Below are 6,357 nucleotides of genomic sequence, written 5' to 3'. Positions count from 1 at the left end.
CCTCCCAACTAAATGTGGGACCTGAAACCATAAAATTCATAGAAGAAAACATAGGCAATAATTTCTTTGACATCAGCCATAGAAACATTATTTCTAGATACATCTCCCCAGGCAGGGAAACAAAAGCAAAAATCAACTATTTGGTACTACAGCAAAATAAAAAGCTTCTGCACAGCTAAGGAAATCATCAGTAAAACAAAAAGGGAACCTACTGAATGGGAGATGATATTTGCAAATGATACATCTGATAAGAGGTTAATATCCAAAATATATAAAGTACTTACACAACTCAATTCCAAAATGATAAATAATCCAACTAAAAAATGGGCAGAGGATCTGAATAGACATATTTCCAAAAAAGACATACAGATGGCCAATAGACACATGAGAAGATGCTCAACACTACTCATCATCAGGGAAATGCAAATCAAAACTACAAAGAGATATTACCTTATACTTGTCAGAATGGCTAGAATCAAAAAGACAAGAAAACTTTAAAAAAATATATAGGTATATGCATTCCCTTTTGACATTTATATACACTGTTCCTTGCCTTGTTTTTTCTACTTCGTACAGCTCTGAGATTGATCTTTATCTGTGCATATATATCACCCTCTCATTTTGAAATGGCTGTATGGTATTTTCTTGGATGGATTTACCATATTTTATTTCCTTAGACCCCTATGGATGAACTTTTAGGCTGTTTCTATTATTTTGCTGATATAATCAGGCATGTAGTACGTGTTCTTTGTTTGGGCATATCTATAGGACAAACCCCTATACCTGAAACTGCTAAATCAAAGGGAATGTGCATTTACAATTTTGATAGGTAGGCTCAAACTGCCCTCCCAAGTCTACCAACAATTCATGAGAGTGACAGTTACAGGACACTCTCACCCGGCACAGTGTGTCATGGTGCTTTTGCTCTTTGTGAATTTATATTATACTGTGGGAGGCAAAGGGTTAACCTCAGACCTGGGCTAATGGGACAAGGACCTCAGAGTCCTGTTTCTCCAGGAAGCACAAAGTTAAGCAAATGTGGAATGTTGTGTCTGTCTCATCTGCAGTGTGGCACTGCTCTTGGTCTGGGGGAACCGTGAACCCACATGCAACCTCAGGCTACCATGAGGACAAGGGTATAAAAGAGTGTCAGAGGGATCCACACAGACCTCGAGGTTTACCCACCTAGGAAGTTGCTTGGTCTTCTGAGGAGATGAAGATGTGTGCAGCTATATTGATGAGGGAGCAGAAGGCTAGCTGAGGAGAAAGCATAAGCTGACACCCTGCCACCTACCCCTCCCCCACTCCTGGGTGGGACATGTGCCGCTTTCTTCCAGGAAGCTCCCAACTATCTTACTGTTAATGCTTTACTAGAGGGGAAAACAACCTTAACTTGACAAAGGCGAGGCCTCAGGTATCCTGTAGGTCGTCTTTAGCATGTGAAAGTTCCTTTGAAAACCTCCCTTTTTCCTTACCTCCCCCAACCCCATAGTATAGAATCAATTACTCCTCACAACCCCAGCGCCGCTCTTTCTGCCCATGGTCCTGCCCCCGTGCTTTAATAAAACCACCATTTTGCACCAAAGATGTCTCAAGAATTCTTTCTTGGTCATTGGCGCCAGACCTCACCGCACCGAACCTCACCTATATTCCAAAACCACATCAATATGACTTGTCCCCTGCATCCCTTCAGAATCTAAGTGACATCAGTATTAGTTTAAAACCTGCTGTAACGCGTCGCATTGCCATGGCTCCCCGTGATGGCATCGCCCCTGCTGGCCAGGGTCTGCCCTACGCAGAGTACTCGCTGCTGGTGACCAAAGGGCCAGACGCGGACGTCGACCAGGGACTGAGCCTTTCATCCTACTATAAAGGAGGATTTGAACAGAAAATGAGTAGGCGAGAAGCTAGTCTTATTTTGGGTATAAGCCCATCTGCTGGCAAGGCCAAGATTAGAACAGCTCATAGGAGAATCATGATTTTGAATCACCCAGATAAAGGTGGATCTCCTTACCTAGCAACCAAAATAAATGAAGCAAAAAACTTGCTAGAAGCAACCACCAAACACTGATTGATGCTTCAGAATCATTCTGAAGGAAAAAAGGGGGGAATATAAAACAAAAAAGTCCTGCAAAGTAGTCTAAACCACGGTGTTCATAATTTTCATACATGTACTGACCACAATCATTTATTCCACTATCAAGGTATATAATAATAAGAGATTAACAATCTAAAAAAAAAAACCTGCTGTAACTCATGAATCTATGCAGGTGCACAAATCAATGGTTTAAATTTACACTTATTTTATTATGAGTGAGGTGGAGCATTTTTTTTCTACAAGTTCAAAGACTTTTTTTCTACTTTATGAACTGTCTATCATGTTCTGTGCCTACTAGGGAGGTTATGTTTATATTCTTGATTTATAAATGCTCTTTATATGTTACAGGATGGGTCACTTTATTGTATGTGTTGCAAATATTTTTTCCAGTTTTTCGTTTGTTTTCTGACCATGTTTATAGTATTTTTTACCATGGAGAATCATTTCATTTTATGGTTATACGTCTCCATCTTGTCTCTTAAGACTTGTGGATTTTATGAAGTCCTGTCAAAGGTCTTTTTTATTTTAAGTTTATAAAAGTTTTCTGTTTCCTTCTGGTTCTTTTATTTTTTTCTTCCCCTCCCCCCCCCCCATTTTTAGTACTCAATATATCTGGAATTTTTATTTTGGTATAAAGAGTTAGGTAAAATCCAACTTATTTTTTCCAGATTATTACCTAAGTCAGTGCCTTGATAATAAAAGCTTTCATACTCTACCACAAGGCACTATTATAAGCTCTTTTTCAGAGTTAGAAATATTAGACTTTCAAAATGCTTACAATATCTCTCAGCAATATAGAACAGATTATGCCAGTAGAAAGCTAGAGACATCTAATGCTCTATTCCACCTTTTTATTAACTATTCCTAAGATACACAATATAAAAGGATTTGTAAATTTTCAACAGGTATTGAGACTTTAATTTAGGTAAACATCTGCCAGATGTGCAAAGGATTGTCCACTAGCCAATACAAGATAAAGGAAAGTGCCTGTCCACCCACCCCCATGCATACCTCTTCCTCAAAAAGAAGAGGCTTTCCCTGACCACATGGGAAGACACAACCAGAAAGGAAAGGAGCCACTCTCTGAGGCTCCAAGGTGTGTGTGAATTCCTCTCCACATGGGTAGCTTTTTTTTTCCCCCAGAGAGTTCTAGACAGTTTAGTTCAAAGACACTATTTCTCAACCACATAAACCAGAGGTATACGTGGGTTTGGGGTTAAGTCTCTATCCATGGTAAAGAGGTCGGCAGGAGGCAAGGGCTGGACTTTGGAGAGCCTGGTGGGTTGGACACAGATGGGTATGCCCTTAGGAGGCAGAGATGGGAAGTGATGAGCATGAGTTCTTCAGTCCTGTCTTACAGAAACAAAGCTACATTTTAATTCACATTTTTAAAAAGCCCTCTTGAGAGCAAATGTCAAAGAAATCAAGCAAGACAGTTCTTAGTGCAATAGATTTACATATCATAAATAATTGCTAAACATCAGCAAACGTGGTTGGGGAATGTGCATGCCAGCCATCCCATAGTTTAAGATCTGGGATGATGATTCTAACAGCAACAAACTAAATGTGAAACAGTCAATGCAAATTGATCCACCAGCTAATGAGAAAACAGCAGACCTGGACAGACCTTTTACCTTCCAAGGAAACCGGGAAAACATCGCAGTTTATAGGAAGATGTATGGTATTGGTCAGGGATCTTGGTTGCATTAAATGGAAAGCAATTATAATTACCTTAGTCAAAACAGGAAACTTAGACATAACTGATGGCTAGGGGATAAGGGTTGAAAAGAGGCAGAAACCAGCAAATTCAGAGACCTAAAGAGCAGAATGCATCAGTTAGACTCTTATTTAAATGCTACACAAATTGCCTGGCTGATTTAAGTGAAAATAAATTTGCTGGCAGCATCTTTAAGGGCCCAAGAATTGACAGAAAGACTGGGGAATCTGGCTCAGAAAATGGTCAGGATCAAGAAGAGACATGTGAATTCTGCATTCACAGTCATGTGGATTCTTTCCACAGGATGAGTCCGAAGATGGCGCATCCACCTCAGAGGCTAAACGCGGGGTGCCTAAGTGTCACACAAGTCCCAAGTGACAACAACCCAAAGCTATCACTGGTACCATCACTTCCACCCCTGGAAACTGGCCATGGCTGTCACCACTGCAGACAAACTGTGAATTCTCTACTGGCCCAGACATTAGCATCACTACCTTCAGAATCTAGGTAAGTCCATCTTATTGGCCAGGTCATGTGTCCAGCTCCTGGCTTTTTTTTTTTTTTTTAAAGATTTTACTTATTTATTTGACAGAGAGAGACAGAGCGAGAGAGGGAACACAAACAAGGGGAGAGGGAGAAGCAGGCTTCCTGCTGAGCAGGGAGCCCGATGTGGGGCTCGATCCCAGGACCCTGGGATCACGACATGAGCCAAAGGCAGACACCCAACGACTGTGCCACCCAGGCGCCCCAGCTCCTGGCTTCTTGCAGGACCTGACACTTCATATCTGGCTTTTTAACTTCCATTGTGGTAGACTGACTCAGCACCCACCCCCCTCCGCCAAGGACCATACACTGGGCAGTGAAGGAACTAGACAAATGACCACTCAAGCAACACCCTAAAAGGAATGTTCTGGGAAGGACATCATTGCCACTCCTGCTAAGCACCAAGATTGTCACCCCTGGACACCACTGCTACAGCCCCTGCCTCTAAAAATCACTTGGAACCAAGTCCTGGCTGCCAGGGGAAGGGACAGAGGGAACATCAAACCCTCAGGCTTCCAAAGAAAAAGACAAGCAATAAATAAAGTTCCATTAAAAGGAGACTATAGAACCCAAAATTCAGGAGGGGATTTTTTTTATGTTTTAGAAAAATATTTTTTAAACCACATGCTTTGGTTTTTTCATTTAAGTTCAAGAAAACATGGAATCTATAAACCAAAAGAGAAAGAGAGCAGGGTCCTGGTTAAGGGAAGGATACAAAAGGATTAATAAGTGGTGCTTGAATTTAGTATTGCTTTCGAGACTGCAGAAGAGAAACCAGTGAAGAGGAGATAAGGCTCAAAAGACTTCCCTTAGTGCACAGAAGAGCAAAGAAATACAAAGATGAAAACCACAGATGCTATGAAATGAAGAGCCACAGAAACATAAGCAAATGTACCGGAAAGGGAGCCTAAGACCTTGAAAATAAACAATCATCACAGATATAATAACAGAAAACTTCTCTGAAGAGAGATAACAGCTTAAAGTTGTTCTCTAAGAACCAGCCATAATTAATAAGGAACAACACATAAACAGGTGACGGGGGTTAAGGAGGCACTTGTCATGATGAGTACGGGTGAGGCATGGACGTGTTGAATCACTGTATGTACACCTGAAACTAATAGAGCACTGTATCTTAACTACATTGGAATTAAAATAAAAACTTAAAAAAGAACACATAAATATATCCCAATATATCCTGGTGACTTTCAAAATTACAAGAATAAAGGAAAAAATTCTATGAGCATGAAGACAGGGAAAAACTGATGGCACACACACAAAAAAAAAAAACAGAATAAAATATCAAGCTAGATTCAGACTTTCCCTTTCAATCACACCAGATGACTGCCCTATCCTTAGCAGAACACCTGCTTTGAAAATACTGGAGCCCATCTAAATACAAATCGCACTAAGAAATTCAAAACTAAGATATGAGTAGTGAGCACTGAAATTCCATAAGCAAGCTTTGTGTAAATACTTGTAAACAGGCTAAAAAGAACAAAATGGGGGCGCCTGTGTGGCTCACCTCGGTTAAGTATCTGCCTTCCACTCAAGTCATGATCTTAGGGTCCTGGGATTTAGCCGCACATTGGGTTCCCAGCTCAGCCGGGAGTCTGCGTCTGCTTCTGCTTCTCCCTCTCCCCCACCCCTCTCCCCCTGCTCGAGCTCTCTCTTTCTCAAATAAACAAATAAAACCTTAAAAAAAAAAAAGAATAAAGTGAGGGGCACCTGTGTGGCTCAGTTGATTAGGTGTCCAACTCTTGATTTCAGCTCAGGTCATGGTCTTGAGGTTGTAGGACTGGGCGCAGCATGAAGCCTGCTTGAGATTCTCTCTGCCGCCCCCCCCCACTGTGTCCGCACGCAAGCTGTCTCTCTCCCCACCCCCCAACAAAAAAAGAATAAAATGAATGTCAGGGGCACCTGGGTGGCTCAGTCGTTGAGCGTCTGCCTTCAGCTCAGGTCATGGTCCCAGGGTCCTGGGATCGAGCCCCACATCAGGCTC

The 6,357-nt window shown here is 41.6% G+C and overlaps 1 pseudogene; it reads left to right on the top strand.

Moving 5' to 3' along the window:
* The first annotated feature begins 1,739 nt into the window (after window positions 1–1,739).
* LOC102730807 (dnaJ homolog subfamily C member 15 pseudogene) lies at window positions 1,740–2,227 on the top strand (annotated as a pseudogene).
* The last annotated feature ends 4,130 nt before the right edge of the window (window positions 2,228–6,357 follow it).

The sequence above is a fragment of the Leptonychotes weddellii genome, unplaced genomic scaffold (genome assembly GCF_054177405.1).
Source record: "Leptonychotes weddellii isolate Sample4059 unplaced genomic scaffold, ASM5417740v2 HiC_scaffold_2290, whole genome shotgun sequence".
Taxonomy (NCBI): Eukaryota; Metazoa; Chordata; class Mammalia; order Carnivora; family Phocidae; genus Leptonychotes; species Leptonychotes weddellii.
This window is presented reverse-complemented; position numbering and strand designations above follow the sequence as displayed.